Source organism: Ictidomys tridecemlineatus, chromosome 4, assembly GCF_052094955.1.
Source record: "Ictidomys tridecemlineatus isolate mIctTri1 chromosome 4, mIctTri1.hap1, whole genome shotgun sequence".
In the NCBI taxonomy this organism is placed as follows: domain Eukaryota; kingdom Metazoa; phylum Chordata; class Mammalia; order Rodentia; family Sciuridae; genus Ictidomys; species Ictidomys tridecemlineatus.
The window spans coordinates 175,714,555-175,727,263 of record NC_135480.1 but is presented as its reverse complement, the minus strand read 5'-3'; the positions used below and the strand labels follow the sequence as shown (position 1 = coordinate 175,727,263).

Here is a 12,709-nt window from a genome sequence, read left to right as displayed (position 1 = left end):
AGAGCACTTGTCTAACGTGTGAGGTACTGGGTTCAAACCTCAGCACCACATAAAAATAAATAAAATAAAGGTATCGTATTCATCAACAACTTAAAAAAAAACAAAGCCAGAGTGAAGACTGTTCCAAGTAGAAAGACTGACATGAACTAAGGTTCTGAGATAAAAATAATTCTTAACATTTAACACTTACTATGTGCCTGCACTATTCTAAGCACATTACATATATTACTTTATTTATTCTTCACAAAAGCCCTAGGAGGCAGGGCAATATTATTATCTCCATTTTACAGTTAGGAAAATAAATGCATAAAGCTGAACAGGTAGTAAGCGATGGAGGTGATGCAGGATTCAAACCAAGTTGCATGATGCCAGAGCCCATATGCTTGACCATTCTCCTATGCTGACAAAGTTGGTACCTACACTAAGGTGCCTCACTTTTATTTCAATCCTTACTCCTTGAGCATATACACACAGATAGGTACTTACACAAAATTACTCCCGAATTTCCCTTTCAGGGATCTGTATACAAACAAGGGATGTCCAAAGATACCTTCTTCAATCAGGAGTTGCTAGAAATGAGGTACCCATAGTGAATTGGTGTTGATACCTTACAGTCAGGGGCTCTGTCACCTAGTCTAAGAGTCTGGCTTCAGGTCTCATGTGGCAGTTTCCTACATGTGCCTCCTAGTGCAGACAGCTCAGGGGAATTGGTGGCAGATGATGGCAGGAAAGGAAGTGAGAGCTCACTGCAGGTCTATTTAGGGTCTGAGCAGAGAGTCCAAGGCTATGGTAGATTCATCTCAGTGATATGTGCTCAGAAACACACTCTCGAAAAGTGGAGGGGCATGGTAGCAACAGAAACTGTCTAGAAAAGGCAGACCATAGTCCTCCACAAGGAGGGATAGGACCTAACATGGACAAGTTGTCAAGAACTCAGTTGCTTAAAACCAATGCTGCCTCCTACCCACCTTTGACTTCTTCATTCATTTATTTGTGCATTTAATTGCTGGTTGATTTTTTTCATCTGGTCATTTATTCATTTACTCTGGCCAAGTTATGATGGCACATGCCTATAATCCCAGTGACTCAGGAGGCTGAAGCAGGAGGATTGCAAGTTTGAGGCCAACCTCCAAAGCTGAATGAGCCTCTAAGCAATTAGTGAGACCCTATCTCAAAAAGTTGGTGGGGAATCTGACGATGTAGCTCAGTGGTAAAGCACCCCTGAGTTCAATCCCTAATGCCCAAACAATAAAAAATAAATTAAAACAAACAAATCAACAAACAAAAAGTTTACAAGTAAGAAGTGGTCCCTACATTAGCTTGCAGTCTAGTGGGGTTGGAGTGACCATGAGTCAGAGAAGAATTCCTGGGGGAGGTGACACTGAGCAAAGTCCTTCTAGAAGGAGTAATGAGGGAAGAGCAATTTGGACAGGAAACAGCAATTTCAAAGCTACACTGATTCAAGGGAGCTTAGCTCAGTTGGTTAAGGGCAAAACTTGCTCATGTGCCCACAAAACCTAAATATGGAGGGATGTAGGGCAAAACCTACATAAAGGGATGTCACTATAAAGGGATGTAGGGCAAAACCGAAATAAAATGATAATTAATTAATACTACTACGAATAATGTGACTGTTACCTCACCTTTGTTCTGAGGCAAAATAATGTAATTTGTGACAGAGTGGCAAGGACACAGGCCTGGAGATCGGGAGGGCTCCAATCTGAGCTCTGCCACTGTCAGTAGGTGACCTTGGGCACGTCCCTTCTACTCTCCAGACTTCAGTTTAACCCAGTGTAAAATGACGGGGGAGGATTATGATGATGTCTTAGGGCTCTCTTCCAGCTCTATCATTCTGTGATTCTAAATCCCTTTATAACAAACTCTAGGAGAGGAGCTTTGCTCTTGCAAATGGAGTGTAAAGTTAATCCTGCCTGTGCCAAGGCTAACTAATGTGCGAGTGTGGTTTATCCTACTTCATTAGACCCTGACTCCCCACAGAGCAAGGCAGAAGGCAGCCTGGGCAGGTAATGCTCAAGTGTTGCTGAACTGGGTCTGATTTTTCCCCATTTTTTCTCAGCTTTATCAACCCAAACCCTATAACCTCCATTTGCCATGCTGTCACCTTTCCACAGGTGTAGATTCAGATCCAAACAGAAGTATAGTAATTTGGGTCCTGATACCTTATTTATAAGTGTGCCCCTCCCACCTGCATTGTGCTGCAGGTGAAGTCATCATTTTATATTGGAGGAAATTGAGCCCAGAGAGGTTAGATCACTTGGTAGGGGAGGCACAGCCTTGTGTGCTGTATGAAGTGTGGACATGGCTGGGCAATGCTTACCAAGAGGAGGGGAAAAGGGAAGGTATTTGGGAAGCTCTTGGGTAATGTCCCCAGGTGAAAAACTTCCCCAAGGATCTTAACTTTAGTAAAAATTCTTGCAGCTTCCCAAGTCACTTTTTTTCATTTTTCAGAGTAACAGGCATGAGCTTATTAGAAGGGATACAGAAGAGGAAAGGGGGACATTCTCAAGGAAGGGAGTGGGTCCTTTCAGAAACAAGGATCCCAAGTCACATTTTTAAGACTAAAGAAGAGACCTCTTTGTAGGTTGTCTCCTGAAGACAAAATTGAATAGTCACCATCTTGGAGTCCCTCAGTTTTTCTTCTTTCATTGTGAGGTATTGTGCAGGTGCTAAAAAATGCATATTGAAAGGGAATACCGGTGACCACCCCCCATCTAATCAGGAAATAGAATACAATGTTGAGTGAAAGAAGCAAGACACAAAATACTTCCAGTATGATCCCATTCTTCAGAAGTTAGGAAAACTGACAAGCAGAAGAGGGGAAGAAAAAGGAAAATACTGGGGCATGATATTAGCTAAATTATATTGCTATATTGTGAAGAATATATAACAACAAACCATACCACTGTTTATAACTATAATGCACCAATAAAAAATATGAGATTTAAAAAGAGTACATAAGAGCAGGAAATTATCTTAGTGGTAATCTAGTCCTGGCTAGAAGCAAATTACCTGATGAACTTGTTTTCAAAAGTACAGATTCTGGAACCCCATGCTCTAGAAATGGGGTTTTGGAGTCTAGTAAGACTGGGATTTAATAGTTCAACTTATCCATGTGTATTTCTTTTTCAGGAATGGGAACTGAACTCAGAGGTGCTCTACCACAAAACTACAACCCCCTGACGGCCCTTTAAATTTTTTTGAAAATTATTTTTGAGACAAGGTGTTGCAAAGTTGCAGAGATTGTCCTCTAACTTGTGATACTCCTGTCTCAGTCTCCCAAGTGGCTGGGATTATAGCTATACTCCACCACACCTGGTCATGAATATTTCTTTTTTTTTTTTGAATATTTTATTTTTTATTTGTAGTTGGTCACAATATCTTTATTTTATTTGTTTATTTATTTTTATGTAGTGCTGAGGATCGAACCCAGGGCCTTGCATGTGCTAGACAGCGCTCTACCACTGAGCTCCAGCCCCAGCCCCCATGAGTATTTCGTAAAGCACTCACTTCCTGCTTTCTACCCCTAGCTGATTCTGATGATTGACAGGCAGGGCATTCACAGTCCCAGACAGCTCCGGTTGACAAAGGGAGAGACTGAGGCCAGATTAGGGGAGGTAGAGGGTCTGAGGAAAGCCACATCTCATTTCACTCCAAACTCTTCAGTAGCCTAGGATAGAACTGAACCAAGCTGCATATCTAAGAGTCTTGATCTATTAATAGTGTTTTCCCCCAATATTGTTTTTGTGGTTAACACGTTTCATTTTTTGAAGCAGCTTAAAAGATTCCCAGCCACGCTGCAAGGCTCTCAGATTTGTGCAGTGTTTACAATGACTTTGTTGTTCATTAAACAAATTTACCCAGACTAACCCAACATGAAAGAAATCATCTTGTTTACAATGAGATCCTGACAAAAATACGTGTAGCAAAGACAGACAAACACACATAAACCTGGATTGCCGGGTGGGACATGATTTACTGCCGCATTCAATTTTTCTCATTAGAACTTGTTTTATTTGAACATGACTCAGTACCCCGTGTAAATGTGAGGTTGTTAATCTTATTACTATATGGAAAACAAATTAATTAGTATGCATGCTATTGGAGATGAGTTGTTAGGTTGGTGTTGGAAAGATTAGGAAAACGCACTCATTACTCCAAATGATATCTGATATACACGTCTGACTTCCACTTTAAGATTGGTTCCAATATATGGGCAACAAATATAGCTAATAAAAATCAAATTGTTGTGCTCAGCATCTAGATGTTGGTGTTGGCCAGAGTCACATTTGCTGGCTTTCTTTGTTTTAAAACAAAGGTCATTTGTGGTATGGTGAACAATTGCTTGTCACTTTTCACCAGCTGGAAACTCACCTGTCGCAAATGCCTTCTCAGATGCCAGCTCCCGGCCAATTCTCAGACCCAGCTGGCAGTGATCTCTTTCCTCTGCTTGGTTACCACATGTTATATGCCACCCCACCCAGAACTTTCTACCTTCTTTAAATAGCCATAACGACACACTTCCTATTTCCAGGGGACTGTGTGGATTAAACAAATTTTTTTAAAATAAACGTATAAAAGCCTCTTGCAAAGTGATTTGCCCATATAATATTAAGAATCATGCAAGAATTCAGGCTCTTTGACCCAGCAAACCTTAAAGTGTTGGCTATATTCCAATGTTGCAGGAGGAAAACAATACAAAGATTGAGGAAGTTCTTTATGTACTAACGTAGACCACTCACCAAGATGGATTGCTGGATGTACATGGGCACTATCTCTATAAGTATTCTGGTGACACTGATTACCAGGTTACAGGAGGTAGACTGACAAGATTCCTTCAGGTTCTTTCTGTATGTTCTGAATTTGAGCAACATGTATGCAGTTCCTAGTTTTAAAAAAGGAACAAAATAGAACTCTAAATCAAAAAGTAAAATCTAGTAGAAAGGAAATATTTGTTCAAGTAAAAATTCAATCAACAAAACCAAGAATCATTTGTGGTATTGGACTCCAGTGCTTCTCAAATAGTTTTTCACTCTGATATTTTTTTTCCTTTTCTTTTCTCCCCACCACCCCCCCACACCTTTTTTTTTTTTTTGGTGGTGTACTGAAAATGGAACCCAGGGGGCACTCTACCACCACTGAGCTACCCCCCAACCCAATAAGCCTTATATTATTTTGAGACAAAGCCTCACTAAGTTACTGAGGGTCTTCTAAATTTGCAGAGGCTGGCCTTGAACTTGTTATCCTCCTGCCTCAGTCTCTCAGGTAGCTGAAATTACAAATATGCACTCTTAAACCTGGCTCCTGCTATTCTTTTCCAAAACACTTATTAATATCTCACACACAAGTGACCCGCTTTAGGCTCTAAGTAACATTTCAAACCAGAGCGTGAATGATGACTACCGCCAACCCTGTGAATGAACCTGGGCAAGTCTTCTTTCTTCTGGACCTCAAAGTCTTCATCTCCAAAATCAGCCAATTGTATGAGATTTTCTCGATGTTCCCCCTGGCTCTGAAGATCAAGGACTCTCTGATAAAAACATGTCAAATCTCCTCCAACGTGAGCCTGCACTTGGTGTAGCAATTGGAGGAAAGGAGGTCCATGATACTTGTAAAATAAGTTACACATGTACCTGTGGACACATGCCTCAGCACCCCCCACCCCCGCCTCCTTCCTTAAGAACTGTATGGGGTAGGGAGTAAGAGATGTCCCTGAGTTCAATCCCCAGCACACACACACACACACACACACACACACACACACAAATACTCAGAAGATATTCTGGGAGGTTATAAGAAACTAATGCAATCATCTTTGATTCACAACTGTCACTTGTAATTTTGCCCAAGTCTTGGTATTTCAACTTTCTTACTGGATAACCTTGGGCAAAACCCTGAGTCAAGATTCAGTTTACTCAGCTATAAAGTAGGTATGATAATTGCTTTGCTGCTTCCACCAATTCTGGGTATAGGCATCTAATTTATGACAGAAATATAGCTAAGGAAAGAGAGCCTACAATGAGTTTGACAAACCGTTGTTTGGTTAGTTAAAAACACTGCTTATCAAGTTACATTTCATTTGTTGATAGATGTCCTGGGTTGTGGCAAGAACATGGTGTGAAGTTATGATACTCATTCATCACTGGAAGCTAAATAAATTTATAAAAGCTTTTGCAAGACGATCTGCCCACATATATTAAGAATCATGCAGGAATTCAGGCCCTTTGACCCAGCCAATCTAGATCTGGGGATTTTAAGGAAATGACAAAAATAGGAGAAAGTGATATGTATGAAGACATGCACTTTGGGATTATCTGTGATAGTGAAAAATTGGAGTCCTTCTAAATATGCAATACCAGGGAATGATATATCCACTTAAAAGGGTATTAAGCAGCCATTAAAATAATTATTAAAACATTTATTTTTAAATGGTAATTATGAAGACCATGTGGCATTGTAATGATAAACTGTTACACAAGAAAGCTGAATACAAATCTGCAACTATACTAATAAATCACCTATGTAAATTTTGCCTGCCTATAAGAAAGGACAGAAAAGGAACACTGTACAGTTCATTTGTTAGGATGGTAGGATTAGGGATAATATTCATTCCTTTTAATTTCCTTTATTGTTATAACATTATAAACTAAATAAAAATCTGGGGGAAAATACCATGAAAGCAACAGATAGATACATTCTGTTGTATCCTTCTTAAATCCTTTCACTGAAAAAGGGATTAAATGTGGCTTACCATAGCAAATCATGAAATAAAACCCACATACTGCACTTGCTCCAGACCCTCCTACCCTTCTGAGAATAAATTAAAATACAAACACCAGAGCTGAGTTTTTAAAATCCAGGATTAGCAGCCGGGCGTGGTGGTGCATGCCTGTAATTCCAGCTACAGGGGAGGCCGAGGCAGGAGGATCAAAAGTTTGAGGCCAGAGTTGGGACGTAGCTCATTGGCAAAGCACTTGCCTCAAATATGCAAAGCCCTGGGTTTGATTCCCAATTCCAAAAAGAAAAAAGAAAAAAAAATCCACCAAGAAATAAGAAAAACTTCGAGGCCAGCCTCAGCAACTTAGTGAAACTCTGTCTCAAAAAATAAAAAAGGGCTGGGGATATAGCTCAATGATACAGTGTCCTGGGTTCAGTCCCTAGTACTGAAAAAATTCCAGGGTTATCTCATTGTATTCCAAACATATAAAGAAAAAATAATTCCTTCCCCCCACCCTTCTCTCTCTTTAATTAAAAGTTATCTGAGCCAAGTCCCAATTCTTTTGTTGTGGTGGTGATGGTAGTGCTAGGGACCAAAGCCCGGCTTCATGCATGCCAGGCAAGCACTCTACCATTGAGCCACATTCCTAGACCCCAGGCTAGTTCCATATGTCTGTTCTTCCCTATTGGCAGGGCCTGGCTCACCATTTTGACCACACACATTTCTCAGCCTGTTAACTTCCACTCAGATTTGTAGACTATGCTGGAGAAGGTCCAGTCAAGACCAAAGGGACCTCAATAGTCTTGCTTTATGAAATGAGTGTGCTAACTTCTGCCCAACTGCAACCTGAGTCTGGTGTCAGGATTCTCTGAGATAATGTGCAGGAAGACACAAAACTGCTTTGCGAATCCTCTAAGACTGTGTACAATTGGATCTTATTTTCTATGAGAATCAGTGTGGATCGAGCCACAAAAAGACATGGAAGAAACAAATGAATATTGCTAAGTGAAAGAAGTCAGTCTGAAAAGACTGTCCATAGTGCATGATTTCAATAATATGGCATTCTAGAAAAGGCAAAGCTATATAGAGATAGTAAGAGGATCAGTAATTGGCAGAGTTTATGGCTAAAAAAAAGAAGGGGTAAATAAGTGGAGCACAGGGCATTTTTAGGACAATGAAACTATTGTGGATGGATGTAGTGGCACACACCTCTCATCCTAGCCACTTGAGAAGCTGAGGATCAGGAGTCCAAGGTTGACTTCAGGAATTAGCAAAACTTTCAGCTATTTATTGAGAATCTGTCTCAAAATAGAAAATAAAAAGGCTGTGGTAAAGTGCCCTGGGTTCAATAACCAGTACAAAAAAAAAAAAAATATAGGCTGAGTGGGCTGGGGGCTGGTAGAGTTGTCTAGTAATAGAGTTGTCTGCCTATCATTCTCAAGGCCAAGGGTTTGATCTCCAGGACTGCCAAAAAGAAGAATTAGTGTGATATAATGAAGGACACACAGAGGTAGAAACAGGGTGGATAGGAAGAGGGGGTTATTGAGCTTTAAGGAAGCAATATAATGTTAATGGTTCAAACATTTGTCTGTGAAATCAGAACTGCCTTTCAAATTTGGCTCTGCCATCTCCTATGTGATCTTGAGCAACTTTTGGTATCTCTGAGCCTCAGTTGAAATTTTATCTCTGAAACAAGAGCTTTAGTAAAACCTGCTGCACACATTTGTTTTGAGGATGAAATTTAATAACGTATGTGAAGTACAGTGCCCGGTGAATGTTCAAGAAATGTGAACTAAAAAAAAAAAAAAAATGTGGTAGGTAATCCCAGCCACTCAGAAGGCTGAGGTGGGAGGATGATCTGAGTCTAGGAATTCAAGACCAGACCAGTCTGGATGACATAGTGAGACCTCAGTCTTGTCTCCCCTCCAAAAAGCAGTCAGAACTAGTCATGCATACCTGTAATCCCAGCAACTTGGGAGGCTGAGGCAGGAGGATTCCAAGTTCAAAGCCAGCCTCAGCAACTTAGGGAGACCCTAAACAACTTAGTGAGACACAGTCTCAAAAGAAAAAAAAAATATAAAGGCTGGGGATGCAGCTCAGTGGTATGGCATCCCTGGGTTCAATCCCCATTACCAGAAAAAAAAAAAAAGTTTGAAAATAATAAGATTTAAAAAAGAAAGAAAAAATATAACAAACAAAAATGTCAGTTGCTCTCATTAGTTCTGCCCTTTCCTCTAAATTGCTATGGAAACTCTGGCAATTCTATTTCTCTCTCTGGGTTTCTTAGTGTCTCCATCTGTTAAATAAGAGAAGAGATGTGAGTGTGTGTATAGATTTGTGTATACACGGTAGAGGACCTCTCATTAATGCACTATTGACTGCCATTATTTCTTGCTGTTTTCTCTCCAGGATCTAAGATTTTATTCCCCCTTTAACTCTGCCCAACTGTGTTTTAACCCAGCAACTCAACATCCAACACTGTCTTTTCAGAATTTTAGCAGCAGTATCATGACAGCTGTTAACCTTACAGCCCTCAGATGTGCTTGAGTTGAATTTCTTTGCTTTCTCTCTTTCAGTGCTAGAAAAGGATGCTGTAAAAAGAAACACACAATTTTTCAACACATGAGTTCTGCCAGCCTCTTTCTATACAAACCTTCACTCCTGTCAGAAATGTGGGGCCCTCGGCTCTTCTACCAAAAGATAAATATATTTAGTCAACCAAAAATGATTTTCTTTAAACATCCTTGAGGAATCCAAACCCATCCTAACAATACTTTGTGGAGCAAGTAGCCAGCTGTTACATCATTTGGTTCTCACACCACCATAGGAAAGAAAGTTGAGGGGGCTGCAAACACACTCCCCATTATACAGGTGAGCAAACTGAGGAGCAGAGAGGTGAAGTCATACTTATAGGGTATGGAAGCAGAAGTTAGAGGCCAAAAGAGGGCTCAAGAGGGCTCAGTCCAGGGAAGATTTTTCCCTTCAGTACATTTGTTCTTCTGACTTTTACATGAACATCTTTTATGTGCAAGTTCTGTGCTGTTTCTGGAGTTGATGAAATGGGTCACACATTGTGAAGACAAGAGGACAAAGAGCTATGACAAAGTGACAAAGGCACCAACAGAAGTGTAGGCCCTAGAGGGAGCTGATAAACTCATTAATGGAGTGACCCCAGGCACAAAAATATAAAAAAGCAGTCAGCAGTGACTCCTACTCAGCAGAGGGCTCAGTCAGAGAGGCTTGGCAAGGAGGTCTTGCAAAGCTCCCAAAGAATCCAGATGATCCCACGAATGCCACCTGGGAGTTGTGGGCAAGAGTGCTCTAATGCAGTTCTTCCTGTATCTTCTGGGGTACTTATTTCCTCAGCTGGTCCCAGTTTCAACACTATAAAGTTTTTCTCTCCTTCTGTCTTGCCAATTCTTAAACAGGCCATGATTTTCTACCTCCAAGTTATTGTTCACGCTGAACCCTTGGTCTATATCATCCTTGTCCCCATCTTTTCCTGCTGGGTTTTCCAAACCCAGATGAAATGATGAAGATGAAGAACTCTTCATAGATGCCCCCTAGAAGGAAGGAAGGACGCCTCCTTCATTTCCCTAATTATATTTGATTAAAATCCTGATCAAGTTCTACCTTGTGTTATAGGTTTATTTCTCCAACCTGACTGCAAGCAACTTGAGGACAGAAAGCGTTCATCTCCCTTCAGGACTAAGCGCTATATCAAGTTCTCTTTGATGAATGGGATTGAATTCAGAAGTGTCTTTGGTACTTCTAAGGCAAATTGGGAATTGTTTGCAAATCTTGCTGCTGGAACTTTTGCAATCTGGATGCTGCTATCCTGATAAATTCCAAGTTCTCAACATCTGGACAGTTGCAGACCTGATGAGGAGGGCAGGGATTGGTGAATCACAGTGGTTTAGTCCTGGAAAAGTTTCTAAGTCACTGTTTCTCACATATGATCAGATATTTCCTGCAGTGGACTGACATGGGGAAGTTAAACATTCAAGTTCCAAGTGTCTCATAGCACTAAATCAAGCTCTCCAGGGCCAGCCCACGGGTCTATATGGGAGTCCTCTCACGCTTAAGTTTAGAAGCTCTAGTATAAGGGATCAGAAAGACCCCAGGGAGAATTCCTGCTAAGGGAGTTCACAGACTGGAAGTGATGAGGACAGAGACACAAATACTTCATCCCAAATTCCCAGGGTAACCGGAAGGGCAAGCTCAGGACTGTAGGGCCTGGGTGGGGAATAGTAGTGTTCCCCCATAGCCTAGGATTTAGTAAGGTGTATTTAGTAAGGAGGAACTTTTCAGGCCAAGGTCTGTTTGTTTTCCCAGGCTGAAGTTTTTGAGGAACTTTGTAAACTTCCCAAGGGAGAAGATAGAAAATCATTGAAATTAAGCTTACTAAGAGTCTCTCCTTTGGTTCTAGTATCTTTCCTTATCTTGTTTTACTCCACCTGGTAAGAGGAGCAGGTAGCTGCTGCTCTGATGAGCTGGGCAGAGATGTGGCAGGGGCCTGCCCATCCGATCCATCCTCCTTTAGCTCCTTTTCCGGATCCCCCCAGACCACTGTCAATTCCTTCCCTCAGAAGCACTTGCCATTCTTACCACCCTACAAGCCCTTGAATTTTATCTGTTCATAGAATTTTATCTGTACATTGATACCCAGTAGCCTCGTCTGCAAAAATGGGATATTAACTATGCCTTCTGTGTCCTTATTTACAAAGTCCTACTCATCATAGGTCACTCTCCCAGGAAGGTCTCCTCTACGCCACTTTTCCAAAGTGACTTGTCCTTCTTGCTCGGTTCTTCCATCTTCATACTCTCCTACATGCATCCTCATACTTTTCTGACAGAACCTGCAGTTCAAGGGACATTGCATCCTGGCTTCTGACTCCAGGCTGTGCATTCCTTCCCAGGATGACTGTGAGGTTCAAAGGATGCTATTTGGAAGCCGAGGGCTTCTCACCAATGTTCCTTTGTCCTGGCACTCCTGACAGTGGAGTGTGCCAGGCTGGCCTATTAGGCAAAGGGGACAGGGAACCCTAGTAAGCCACCCTCTCCTTCTGGATCTGGAGAAAGAGTGGAGAGCTAGCCACTGGGGTATGGTCTTTTAGGGCTGAGAAACAAATCACCTTGGCCTGGGTGGCTAAAAGGACTTTAGGGGCAGAGTTTACCTCTGGGTCTTGGAAGCTGTGCTGTCTGATCTGAACCAGGCATCCAGCCTACACAGAGGAACTCAGAAGAAATGAAGGAACCAGACACTTTTGCTAACCCAGGCTTTGGTGTAAAGAGCCAGTAAAAAACATAGCTCTGAGCTTAATTAAAAAGAGTGCTTAATCCCTCCCCCAACAAATGCAGATTGCCCACAAAGGAGAACAGGAACCCCAGTGGCCAGGAAGACCCACAACCTTAAAAACAAGCACTTCGGGCTGTGCGGGGCAGCTCCACTATGATCTGATACAATGACTATTGTCAGGGAGGGCTGTTTTTCCATGTTTTTGTATCCTTTTCTTCGAATTTTCTTTTGCTACCTAATTTCATGCATCAGAAGTCAAAAGACAAAAGGTCAGTCCCGGTTTAGAGGCAGCAACCTCCCCACCACCAGGAACGTGTGTCCAAGGGAGTGCTTTGAGGCACCGCCTGCAGATACCGGCAGGTTTTCATCCCTGCCTAATTCTCTTTTGTCACTTCATGGGGTACATAAGTCTATGTTCAAATTGTATGATAAATGAGACACCAACTGCTGTACCAAAGTAGAAAAAAATTGTTCCCCTTTCAGTTCACCAAACTGTTTCCATCTTATATCTTGTTTATAAGAATTTGTGCCTAACAAGGAAAACCCATCTGTGACCTCTCAGCCTGCCAGGGGTTGATGTGTGAGTGAATGTATGTATACAGACATAAATATATAATAAAACAAATATATACAGTAAATATAAAACCTGAATACACATTCTTTGTTTTTCTGGA

At 41.4% G+C, this 12,709-nt stretch overlaps 1 long non-coding RNA gene across 1 annotated transcript in view; it reads left to right on the top strand.

The window, feature by feature from the left end:
• LOC144377311 (uncharacterized) overlaps positions 1 to 12,680 on the top strand; it is a 35,516-nt gene extending 22,836 nt beyond the window's left edge. The window contains exon 2 of the long non-coding RNA XR_013438179.1: positions 10,382 to 12,680. This is a non-coding gene — a long non-coding RNA (uncharacterized LOC144377311). The remainder of the gene's footprint in view (positions 1 to 10,381) is intronic.
• Positions 12,681 to 12,709: the final 29 nt, after the last annotated feature.